The following is a 13,981-nucleotide window of genomic DNA, read 5'->3' as shown; positions in this document are numbered from 1 at the left end:
AAGAGAAAGACAAATAGGAAAGTATGAATGGGAATTTCAAGATATTCAGGACACTATGAAAAGATCAAACAAGAATTCAGGGCATAATAGAAGGAGAAGAATTTCATTCCAAAGGCATAGTATGCATCATCAACAAAATCATAGGAGAAAACTTCCTCCAAATTGGGAAAGAGGTGCCAATGCAGATACAGGAATCCTTTAGAACACCAAACAGACAAAATCTGGAAAGAACCTATCCTTGCCATATTATAATCAAACTGCCAAACACATAAACCAAAGAAAAAATATTGAAAGCAGTTAGAGAGAAAAGTCAAGTTACGTACAAAGGCAAAACCATCAGGATCACAACAGATACTCAACACAAACTTTGAAAGCCAGAAGGGCTTTTTCTTTTTTACCAAGTTCTGAAAGATAACAACTGTCAACCAAGGTTACTTTATCCTGCAAAGCTATCCATTCAAATAGATGGAGAAATAAGGACATTCCATGACAAAAGTAGTCTAAAGGAGTATTTGAAGACAAAACCAGCTCTACAGAAAATATGTGAAAGAATCCTCCATGCTGAAGAGAAAGAAAAGCACACATATAAGGAACCTGGAAAAAACAAACAATACTCAAATACTACTTCACACAAGAGGTAAAACCGGAAGAACTACAAAAAAATGGCAAAAATAAATACACACTTTTCAATAATATCACAATATCAATGGTCTCAATGCCCCAACCAAAAGACACAGGTTTGCAGACTTGGTTAAAAAGCAGGATCTGGGGACTTCGGGCCAAGATGGTGACCGCCTAGCTGCGCTGCAGATCCCGGGGAAAGAAAGGCACTGGGTGTTTTAGGGGAGAGCAATTTATAACAGATTGCCAGTGGTATGGCACAGAGGGGAAAAAACAGGGAATTGCTGATTCGCTCAGGGGCTTGTAGCCCACCCTTCTCCCCAAGCAGCTGCCGTACCCACAGTCCCAGCTTCGGGAAACTCCCGCACTTACTGTAGGAAAAGGATCCCAGGCCAACACAGTTCCACTTGCCTCACTACACAGGGGCGATCACCCTACTACCTCTGCCCACGAGTGACCTTGGCCAGGCTACGCCTGCTGGCCCGTTGGAACTCAGCTCCTTTGATCAATTTGCCTGCCAAATGGCACGGTGGTGCCGATCGATCCCTGCTTGTGGTAGCTTAGACTGCACCACCCACTTGCTCACTTACTGCTCTGGCTGCCACACATTCACGCAAGCTCAGGCCCATAGCAACTGCCATGCAAGCTCAGAGTGTGTCTGTCACTTACACCAGCTCAGGTGCCATCCCCTACCTGTCTGCTGCACCGGCCATCTGCCATTGTCCTGTTGCAGGGGAGCGCAAACTGCTTTCAGGTCCCAGGGTTCCCCCGCCAGAGTTTGGGCTGCTTTTGTGCTTAGTGCTTCAGTGTACCTCCTAGTGCAAGCACAGGCAGCTTTGGTGCATTACAAGAGAGCACAGGCAACTTTGGTGCCCCGGCCAGGCAGGAGCTCAGGAGGCTTTGGCAGTTGAAAGCCAAAGCCCAGGCTGCTTGGCAACTGCCTCAGGCTGCCCCATTGTGCTTCAGCCCAGGCTGATCCATCAACCTACATGCCCATACTCTGTGATGGGTAGACCACAATGCAAAAGAAATCACATGAAAAATCAAATGCAAGAAAATCCAGTTAGAGTACCCAGTCCTAAAATGAACATCTCTAATCAAAACATAAAAGAGTCGTTAGGATCAGAACACCAAAATGAAGCTATGAACAATGCAACCCTGACAAAGCTACTGGTAGAACTTGCAGAAAAGCAACAAAGGACCGATAATTGTGTGGATGCTGCCATCACTAGACTAGACCTAATAGATAAGAAAATGGAAAGAGTTCAAAGACAGTTAAGAGAGTGAAAAAAAAAAAGAAGACCTCAAAACCCAGCTGGCCATGCTAAATGAAGACATAAAGAAATGCAAGGATGAATTACAAGAAGCATCACGAAAACCAGAAAATGATGTGAAAAGGGAGCTTGACATAGGGATGGAAATTATAAATAGAAAAGTAGTAGAAAATGCAAACCTAATTGAACAAGTCCAAAACTCTCTAGAAGCTCTCAAGAACAGAGTCAGCCATAAGTAGGATAGAAACTCTGATCTGGGAGACAAGATGGAAGAAACAGTTCAAGAGTCCAAAAATTTCAGTAAGTTCAAAAGTTTCTGTGAACAGAACATGAGGGAATTATGGGATACATTTAAACGTCCTAATATCAGGATCATTGGAATACCAGAAGGAGAAGAAATTCAGACCAAAGGCATGGAGAACTTATTGAACAAAATAATCAAAGAAAACTTCAACAGTCTCTTAAAAAAAAGGCCCATCAAGATACAAGAAGCCAATAGAACTCCAAACAGACTGGACCAAAGGAGAAACTCTCCAAGACATATTGTCATTAAGACTCTAAACATTGACACCAAAGAGAAAATCCTAAAAGCAGCTAGGGAAAAACAGCACACCACTTTTAAAGGTAACCCCACCAGAAGTACTCCAGACTTCTCAACGGAAACTCTGAAAGCTAGAACGGTCTGGAATGAAACACTGTAAATCTAAGAACCTATGGCTTCCAACTCAAACTACTCTAGCCAGCAAAAGTATCCCTCATAATAGACAGTGAAAGAAAATCTTTCCATGACAAAACTCAGCTTGACAATAATATGAACACAAAACCAAACCTACAGAGCATATTTCAAGAAATTCTGCACAGAGAAGAAACAAATAATCAAACTCAAATGCCTACAAGAAGCAGATCACAATAACCAAACTCAGAGTAGGCACAAAAAACTTCAGAGTCCATGAAAACACCAACCCACATAAACCATCACAATATGGCAAGGATCAAATCAAATCTCACAGTCATTACCCTAAATATTAATGGCGATAATTCATCCATCAAGAGATACAAGCTAACAGGATGGATCAAAAAATTAGACTCTTCAATCTGTTGTCTTCAAGAAACCCACCGCACCACTAAAGACAGACACCTCTTCAGGGTGAAAGGGTGGAAAACAATATTCCAAGCAAACGGGAATAAGAAACAAGCAGGCATAGCTATATTAATATCAGATAAAATAGACTTCAAACCAAAAATAATCAAAAAGGACAAAGAAGGCCACTTTCTACTTATCAAGGGAACAATCCATCAAGAGGATATTACAATCATAAATCTGTATGCATCAAACACAAGGGCACCACAGTTCATAAAGCAAAACCTACTTGACAATAAAATAGAAATAACCACCAACACCATCATAACTGGGGACTTCAATACACCATTCTCAGTAATAGACAGATCATCCAAACAGAAACTCAACAGGGAAGTAAGACGGCTCAAAAAAACCATAGATCACTTAGACCTAACGGACATCTACAGAACTTTCCATCCCAAATACAGACTACAGATTCTTCTTGGCAGCCCATGGAACATTCTCTAAAATAGACCTTATACTGGGTCACAAAGACTGCCTCCACATATTTAGGAAGGTTGACATAATTCTCTACATGATATCAGATCACAATGCTATATTGCTACAAATTAACAACAAAAGACACGCCAAGAATTCCAAAGGCACCTGGAAACTGAACAGTATACTTTTAAACAATAAATGGATAGTGGATGAAATAAAAAATGAAATTGCAAAATTTCTAGAATTGAATGACAATGAGAACACATTGTAACAAAACTTATGGGACACAATGAAGGCGGTTTTCAGGGGAAAATTCATAGCACTCAATGCCTTCATAAAAAAAGACAGAGAGATCCCAAATCAATAACCTAACCACCCACATAAAGGCACTAGAAAAGCAAGAAAAATCCAACCCATACCCATGTGACCAGGAAAAAGAAGTGGGTTGAAAGAAAGCTAAACAAGTTGCGGGAGGTGAATTGCAGCAGGATATAGGGACACAGTAACTGGTCAGCTGATGGAGCAATTTGTCTGCGTTTCCTGCAACATATACCAGGGTCATGGGAACACACTGCCTTTGGGTTCCCCTGCATTCTCAGGGCCTTGTAAGCAGCCACGCTGGAGGCAAACTGTGGCTCCTGCCACTTTCCTGGCCAGTGCAAGGCTGCTGGTGCCCGCAAATATCTCTGACTATTGCACGTACCCTTACAAGAGGGCACAACTCAAGGCCATTCTCACCCAAATGAACCCCAACCCGAGTGTCTGGCTATGCAAACCCGACACCAAGAAGGTGGGCATCCAGGCGAGCCTTAAAGTGGACAAGTCTGTGCAGTGCTTGCTGGGGCCTTGGACCCTGCTCAGCAGCAGCTCCCCATGGAACAGAACCGGCCACAGGGAACCCCTTTTAGCCTGGGGAGTCTATTCAACAGCGGGCTGAAGGGCCTTGATCAGGTTGCCCAACGATGGGGAAGACAAGCAGAGCAAGGAGTCTCCAGATCCTGAGAAGGCTAAGCAGTGCCTGCCACCAACCTCAAGGTCAGATGGTAACAGGCAAGAGGAAGAGGAACCCGTACAGCCCCAGGAGTTGTGGGAGGAGGATGCTGCACCAGCTCAGGAAAGGAAGGGCAACCAGTTTTTGGAACCAAAATACGGCTACTTTCACTGTAAAGACTATAAGAACCGATGGGAAAGTGCATATGTGTGGTGCATTTCTGGAACTAATAAGGTTTACTTCAAACAACTCTGTTGTAAGTGTCAAAAGGGTTTTAACCCTTACCGAGTGGAAGCAATCCAATGTCAGACCTGCTCCAAGACTTGTTTTTCCTGTCCTCAAAAGAAAAGACACATTGATCTGATGAAGCCTCACCGGCAGGAGCTCTGTGGTCACTGCAAATACAAGAAGTTCCCCTGTGGAAACATCCACAGGATCAAGTATGTCCTGTGGCAGGCAGTAGATATGGCTGATGAGTTCGGATAACTGACCATGCTATCTTCCCTTTTTGCAACATGGCTCTGATTTGGCAATGGCAAATGGACTGGGCTTTTTATAGGCTGTATGTAACAGTTGTATAATATGAAGAAATAAAATATATGCATATGAACTAAAATAAAATCAAAGCCAAAGAGCTCCAGAAGGAAAGAAATAGTTAAAATCAGAGCAGATATTAATGAATTGGAAACTAAGAAAACAATTAAGACAATTGACAAAACAAAGAGCTGGTTCTTTGACAAAATAAACAAGATTGACAAAACCCTGGCCAATTTGATCAAACAAAAAAAAGAGATGCTTCAAATTAACAAAATTCAAAATGAAAAAGGAGAGATCATAACAGACATAAGTGAAATTGGGAGAATCATCAGGACTTATTTCACAAACCTCTACTCCACAAAACTGGAAAATGTGGAGGAGATGGATAAATTCCTAGACGCATACCATCTATCAAACCTAAACTCAGAGCAGATTAATCTCCTCAATGAACCTATTACACTCATGGAGATTGAAAAAGCACTAAAAAAACCTCCCCCCAAAAGAAGAGTCCAGGACCAGATGGCTTCACCGCTGAATTCTATCAAACCTCCATGGAAGAACTCAAGTCAATCTTCCTCAAATGGTGCCACATAATTGGAGAACAGGGAAAGCTACCCAACTCCTTTTATGAAGCTATATATCACCCTAATTCCAAAACCAGGCAGAGATGCCACAAGAAAAGAAAACTACCGGCCTATTTCCCTGATGAACTTAGATGCAAAGATCCTGAACAAAATCCCCACAAACTGAATCCAACAACACATCAAAAGCATTATCCACCCTGACCAAGTGGGATTCATCCCACGAACACAGGGTGGTTCAACATACGTAAATCTGTCAATGTAATACACCACATAAACAAGGTTAAACATAAAAGCCACATGATCATTTTGATAGATGTAGGAAAGGCCTTTGGCAAGACTCAACATCACTTCATAATCAAAACATTGGAGAGAAATGGCATGGTTGGTTCATATCTTAACATAATAAAGGCAATATACAACGCTCCTAAGGCCCAAATAATAATTAATGGAGAGAGACTGGAGGAATTCCCATTAAGATCAGGAAAAGGACAGGGTTGTCCACTCTCACCTCTGCTTTTCAGTATAGTACTGGAGGTCCTAGCTCAAGCAATAAGACAGGAGAAGGAAATAAAAGGGATACAATTTGGAAAGGAAGAAGTTAAGTTAGCCTTATTCACTGATGACATGATTGTATATGTAACAAACCCAAGAGACTTCATCCCAAAACTCCTGAAGGTGATTAACTCCTATAGCAAAGTAGCAGGATACAAAATCAATGCACAAAAATCAGTAGCCTTTATATATGCAAATGACAAATATACAGAGAAAGAAATAAGGGACATGGTCCCATTTTTCAATAGCAACAACAACAAAAAATACCTTGGAATAACGTTAACCAAGGAAGTGAAAGATCTATACAACAAAAACATAAAAACATTCAAAAAAGAAATTGAGGAGGACTTGAGAAAATGAAAAGAATGATTATCTTGAGCTGCAGGGATAGTATACTTAAACTCAAGCTTTTGTAAGAGTGCTAAATATTTCACAATTTTATTGCAATACAACATTCAACCAGTGGAATCCATATCTAGATAATTAACTCCACGAGCAGCTTCATGTAAACAGATGTGCTCCCAACAGCTCTGTATGCCTCAAGTATTTGTCTTCTCTGGTTTATAATCATGGAGTGTCAAACAACTAAACATCTCATGACAAAAGGAAGTACTACAAACACCAGGCCTTTGGTGAAAACCTTAATGCTGCATCCCTGCTAACTGTAAAGAGGTCCCCGAATAGAAGCAAAACATTTCCTGTGACAAATCTGTGCAAACCATCTCACCAGGAACTGCCAGGAACTGTTGCCACACACTTCTAAGATGTCATTCCTTGAGCACATAAGCTACACTGTACCTGCAAGGAAACCAGTTTATGTTGTATTTGATCAGAATGCTATAATGCAGAAAAAGGAAATCAAGTTGATTCAAACCTATGCTGGAATTCTGAGACTGGTCTTAGATACTACTGAAAGCATCAGCTCTTGTAATTTGAACTTGACTATCAAATTCATTAAAAAAAAATGTAAGTCAAAAAAAGAAAGAAAGAAAAGAAAATGGAAAGACCTCCCATGCTCCTGGATAGGCAGAATTAACACTGTGAAGATGGCAATCCAACCAAAGGCAATATTCAGATTTAATGCAATTCCAATTAAAATCCCTACAGTGGAGCTGGGTGTGGTGGTGCACGTCTTTAATCTCAGGACTCAGGAGGCAGAGGTAGGAGGATCACTGTGAGTTCGAGGCCACCCTGAGATTACATAGTAAATTCCAGGTGAGCCTGAGCTTGAGTGAGACCCTACCTCAAAAAACCAAAAAAGAAAAAACAAACAAACCCTACAGTGTTCTTCACAGAGATAGAAAGTATGATCTCAAAATTCATATGGAAAGGCAGAAGGACTCGCATATCCAAACATATCCTCAGCAAAAGAAATAACTCTGGAGGCATTGCCATACCTGATCTAAAGCTATATTACACAGCCATAGTAATAAAAACAGCATGGTAGTGGCATTAAAAACAGGAGTATAGACCAAATGGAATAGACTTGAGGATCTGAACTTTGGGTCAAGCAACTATAGCTACTTGATATTTGACAAAGGCCCTAACAATATAGGCTGGAAAAAAAGACAGCATCTTCAACAAATGGTGCTGGAAAAACTGGATAACCATATGCAGGAAATTGAAACTTGATCCACACATGCACTACACTCAAGTCCAAATGGATCAAAGACCTTAATATAAGACCAGAAACTCGACTACCACCAGAAGAAAATATAGGAAGTACTTTCCATGATATAGGAATGACAAAAGACTTCCTGAACAAAACCCCAGTAGCTCACTCAACCAATGGGATTACATGAAGCTGAAGAGTTTCTTCACAGACAAGCATACAATAAGCAGAGCCAATAGATTACCCACAGAATGGGAGAAAATATTTGCTGGTTATCCAACTGACAGAGGCCTAATCTCTAGAATCTACAAAGAACTCAAAAACCTAAACAGTAAAAAGTCAAACACCCCACTCACAAAATGGGGCAAAGAGCTGAACAGGCAGTTCACAGAGGAAGAAATACAAATGGCAAACACACACTTAAGATAAGAAAATGTTCATCATCCCTAATCATCAGAGAAATGCAAATTAAAACAACTATGAGATTCCACTTTACCCCAGTAAGGATAACAAACATCAAAAAATCAAATGAAAATAAATGTTGGCGAGGATGTGGGGAAGTAGGAACCCTCATCCACTGTTGGTGGGAATGTAAGATGGTGCAACACTTAGGAAAGCAATATGGAGACTCCTGAAAAAACTGACTATAGACATACCAACAGACCCAGTTATTCCTTACTGGGCATGTATCCTAAAACCTTCAAACCACAGGCCAGAGAGATTTGCACAACCATGTTTGTAGCGGCTCAATTCATAATTGCTAAGAGCTGGAATCAACCCAGATGTCCATCACTAGAAGAATGTACTACTAAGATGTGGTATATCTACACAATGGAATTCTATACAGCATTAAGAAAAAATGACACAATGAAATTTGAGGAAAAATGTTGAACCTGGAACATATCATTTTCAGTGAACTTACCCAATCACAGAAAAAAAAAAAATAACCACACAGTCTCACTCATCTGTAGCACCTAACCTGAATCTACCCAAGATGCCTTACATACCTAGCAAGCATCTCGTGTACTAGACAACAGGACAGGTGGGGAGGGAGGGGAGGGCAAAGAAGGGGTGGGAAACACAAATGTATACCCAAACGGCAATGGTACCATAAAATTCTACATCCTAAAAGGCAGACCAAATGTCTGAACCTTCATCAGGCCCTTACAGGGAACACCTGAGCCACAAGACACTGGAGAGGGTATGATTAAGACTGACCTTAATCTTCTACAGCTTCCTTCCCTCCCTCCCTCCCTCCCTCCCTCTCTCTCACTCTCTTCTCTCTAAGTCTTTTGTATTAGTTATCTTTTTTCCCCCCTTTTTTTAGTGAGCACTGACCTGATACTCCCAGTACCAGCATGTGGCTATCATCCACAATGGGCTTTTGATCAGAGAGACCTACAAGGATTCCTAAGAAAGACAGATTTCTGTCCGAGTACTTGATGACCCACCAAAGGTTAGTGGTAAGACCCTACTGCTGAAGACACCTTATGTGGATGACACGTAAAATGGAATGGCATAGATGGACGTTGGAAGAGAGTCAGTCCCCAGACAGCGCCTCTAGTGCCAGAAGGTGCTACATGGGCGACTGGGGGAAAATGACCAATATTTGTCCACGCAACTCATGGTCTAACATACTTAGAAGCAAATAACCTGTTGTGATGCCCACACAAGTGCAATAGTGGCACACAGCCATGCTCTTGATTCGGCAAACTGATCCCCTCAGTGGTACGGGACCCATAGAAGGAGCTGGGAAACAAGTCAGAACCATATCCAAACATAAGCCCGCTCTCCATTATCCAGCTACCATCAATTATGGGCTACAAGAGGACCTACACCTATTAAATTCTCTATAAAAAAAAAGTAAGAGTTATCTCATTTGTCCTGGTGCTAATGTACTCTTTGTTGGAGAATCTGATTCTCTTTTTCAGATAGATGTAGATCGTAAGGAGAGAGCCACCCCATCATACCTCAAAAGGGCCCTGGCTGAAACTAAGAAAAATTGGCAAAACTACCAAAGGTGCTGTTTTCTTGGTGAACTGGGTACCAGCACAAGGGTGAAGGAGACCAACACAGACAAAAATCAACTCCTACCAAATCAGAGAACCAGAGCCCCAGAGGCCCCCAGCACCTCATCATTGAAGCAGACCAAAATGAACCCAACATGGCTCAGGGAAATTTTGCAGAAGATGGGGTAGAAAGAATGTCAGAGCCACATGTAGGGTCATGATATGCAGAGACATTTATCCTACCCATAACTGTGGGCTAACTCCACAATGTATGACTCATATACCTCGACAAGGAGGGGCTACGGGGAGGGGGTATTAGGTGGATGAGCCTAATCATGGTACCAAACTGACTGTATTTACTGGAATACAAAACTAATTAATAAAAATAATTAAAAATAAAAAAAGCAGGATCCTTCAATTTGTTGCCTCCAAGAAACTCATCTTTCTACAAAGAATGGACACTATATTAGAGTAAAAGGTTGGAAAAAGGTGTATCAAGCAAAAGGACCTAGAAAACAAGCAAAGTTTGCTATCCTAATATCTGATGAGGTAGACTTCAGTCCAACATTAGTTAAGAAAGATAAGGAAGGTCACTTTATACTGATTAAAGGCACACTCCAACAGCAGGACATTACAATCCTAAACATATATGCACCTAACATGGGGGCTCCCAAATTCATCAAACACTATTAGAACTAAGGTCACAGATAACATCAAACACACTGGTAGTGGGTGACTTCAACACCCCACTCTCATCAATTAATAGGTCATCCCGGGAAAAAAAAAGAGAGGCATCTGGATTAAATGAAGTCATAGAAGAAATACAGGGCATTTCATCCAAATGCTGCAGGATATAAAGTCTTTTCAGCAGCACATGGAACATTCTCTAAAATAGACCATATATTAGGACACAAAGAAATAACTGAAATAATTCCTTACATTCTATCTGACCACAATGGAATCAAACTACAAATTAATACCAAAAGAAAAACTATACAGCACACACAAAATCATGGAAACTAAACAATACACTACTAAATGATGAATGGGTCAATGAAGAAATCAAGAAGGAAATAAAAAAAATTCATAGTCAAATGATAATGAGAACATGACATACCAAATCCTTTGGGACACAATAAAGGCAGTCCAGAGAGATTTAAGGGCCTATAATAAGAAATTAGAAGCAATGGTGTTAGCTCTTTCTTGAAGGTCTGATAAAATTCAGCAGTGAACACATCTCAGCCTGGGCTTTTTTTTTTTTTTAACCCAGAGAAATATATAGATTTATTGAAACATCAATAAACTCCCAACATTTTTCTTCATAGAGATAGAAAATATGATCTCAAAATTCATATGGAATGGTGGAAGGCTATGGATATCCAAATACATCCTCAGCAAAAGAAACACCTCTAGACGCATCACTATACTTTATCTAAAGGTATATTACACAGCCATAGTAACAAAATAATATGGTACTGGCAGGGCTGGAGAGATGGCTTAGTGGTTAAGCGCTTGCCTGTGAAGGCTAAGGACCCCAGTTTGAGGCTTGATTCTCCAGGACCCACATTAGCCAGATGCACAAGTGGGTATACGCATCTGGAGTTCATTTGCAGTGGCTGGAAGCCCTGATGTGCCCATTCATTCTCTCTCTCTCTCTCTCTCTCTCTCTCTCTCTCTCTCTCTGCCTCTTTCACTCTCAATCGCTCTCATATAAGTAAATAAATAAATAAATTTTTTAAAAAAATATGGGACTGGCATGAAAATGAGATTATAGACCAATGGAACAGAATAGAGGATCTGGACTTTGGGTCAAGTAAGTACATCTACTTGATATTTGACAAAGGCCCTAATAATGAAAACTGGAAAGAAGACAGCATCTTCAACAAATGATGCTAGACATACGGGATAACCATATGCAGGAAAATGAAACTAGAACCATACATCTTGCCATGCACAAAAATCAAGTCCAAATAGATCAAAGACCTCAGTTAGAACTGGAAACTCTGCTACTACTGTAAGAAAAAAAAAAAAAAAGGACATTTCATGATATAAGAGTGGGTAAAGACTTCTTGAACAAAAGAACAAAAGGGTAGTAGCTCAGGAAATTAAACAATCACTCAACCATTGGGACCCCATGAAGCTGAAAAGGTTTTTTTCACAGAAAAGCATACAAAAGCAGAGCCAATAGGTTTCCCACAGAATGGGAGAAAATTTTTGCTAGCTATACAACTTACAGAGGCCTCATTTTTAGAATCTACAAAGAACTCAAAAACTTAAACAATAAAAAGTCAAACAACCCACTCACCAAATGGGCCTGGAAATTGAACAGGAAGTTCTCAGAGGAAGAAATACAAGTGGCAAACACACATTTAAGAAATGTTCAATATCCCTAATCATCAGGTAAATGGAAATTAAAACAACTATGAGATTCCACCTTACCCCAGTAAGGATAGCAAACATTTAAAAAAAAATCAAATGAAAACAAACACTGGTGAGGAAGCAGAGAAATAGAAATCCTCATTCATTGTGGTGGGAATGTAAGATGGTACAACCACCATGGGAAAAAATATGAAGACTCCTGAAAAGGTTGACTATGGAGTTATCAACAGACCCAGTTATTCTCTTATGGGCATTTATCCTAAAAGCTCTATGCCTCAGCCCAGAGATATTTTCTCAACCATGTTAATAGCTGCTTAATTCATAATAGCTAAGAATTGGAATCAACATAGATGTCCATAATTAGAAGAATGGGTAACCAAGATGTGGTATATCTACATTATGGAATTCTTCACCGCAGTAAGGAAAAATGGCACAATGAAATTTGAAGAAACATGGTCAAACTTGGAACAGATCATTCTCAGCAAACTTGCTGGGCTTTTTCTAGTTGGGAGATTATTGATAATTATTCAGATCTCCATGCTTGTTATAGGCCTATTTAACTGATTAATCTCATCTTGATTTAATTTAGGTAGGTCATATAAATCAAGGAAATCATCCATTTCTTTCAGATTTTCATACTTTGTGGAGTACATGCTTTTATAGTATGTCCCTATGATTTTTTAAATTTCTCTGGAATCTGTTGTGATGTTACCTTTTTCATCTCTGATTTTATTAATTTGTGTCTCTTCTCTCTTTCTTTTGGTCAGATTTGCTAAGGGTTTATCAATCTTGTTTATCCTTTCAAAGAACCAACTCTTTGTTTCATTAATTCTTTGGATTTTTTTGTTTGTTTCTATTTCATTAATTTCTTCCCTAATCTTTATTATTTCTTCCCGTCTACTGATTTTTGGTTTGCCTTGTTCTTCTTTTTCCAAGGCTTTAAAGTGAAGCATTAGGTCGTTTACTTGCGACCTTTCTAATTTCTTAATATAGGCACTTAAGGCTATAAATTTACCTCTTAGGACTGCCTTCATTGTGTCCCAGAGATTTTGGTATGTTGTGTTCTCATTATTGTTTGACTCTATAATATTTTTATTTCCTTCTTGATTTCTTCATTGACCCATTTATCATTTAGTAGTGTATTGTTTAGTTTCCATGATTTTGTGTATGCTCTATAGCCTTTCTTGCTACTGATCATAAATGCTGGCGGGGATGTGGAAAAAGAGGAACTCTTGTACACTGCTGGTGGGAATGCAATCTGGTCCAGCCATTGTGGAAATCAGTGTGGAGGCTCCTAAAACAGCTAAAGATTGATCTACCATATGACCCAGCAATAGCACTTCTAGGCATATATCCTAAGGACTCATCCCATTTCCTTAGAAGTATGTGCTCAACCATGTTTATTGCTGCCCAATTTATAATAGCTGGGAACCAGCCTAGATGTCCCTCAACTGATGAGTGGATAATGAAGATGTGGCACATTTATACAATGGAGTTCTACTCAGCGGTCAAGAAAAATGAAGTTATGAAATTTGCAGAAAAATGAATAGATCTGGAAAGGATTAGACTAAGTGAGGTAACCCAGGCCCAGAAAGCCAAGTGCCACATGTTCTCCCTCATATGTGGATCCTAGCTCCAGATGATTGGGCTTCTGCAAGAGAAGGAAAATACTTAGTAGCAGAGGCCAGTAAGTTAAAAAGGAGATATAAAGGGAAGAGAAAGGAAAGGAGGAGGTTACTTAATAGGTTGGTATTGTATATATGTAAGTACAATTATTGAGATGGGGAGGTAATATGATGGAGAATGGAATTCCAAAGGGGAATGTGCAGGGGCGGGTGGGAGGATATTACCATGGGATATT

At 40.0% G+C, this 13,981-nt stretch overlaps 1 protein-coding gene and 1 pseudogene across 4 annotated transcripts in view; one reads left to right on the top strand and one right to left on the bottom strand.

Annotated features, from left to right (window-relative positions):
• Avl9 (AVL9 cell migration associated) overlaps positions 1-13,981 on the bottom strand; it is a 119,939-nt gene that overhangs the window by 66,259 nt on the left and 39,699 nt on the right. The gene's annotated exons all lie outside the window — the stretch shown is intronic.
• Positions 3,974-4,933, top strand: LOC105943673 (annotated as a pseudogene).

Source organism: Jaculus jaculus, chromosome 16, assembly GCF_020740685.1.
Source record: "Jaculus jaculus isolate mJacJac1 chromosome 16, mJacJac1.mat.Y.cur, whole genome shotgun sequence".
Classification (NCBI taxonomy): Eukaryota; Metazoa; Chordata; class Mammalia; order Rodentia; family Dipodidae; genus Jaculus; species Jaculus jaculus.
This window is presented reverse-complemented; position numbering and strand designations above follow the sequence as displayed.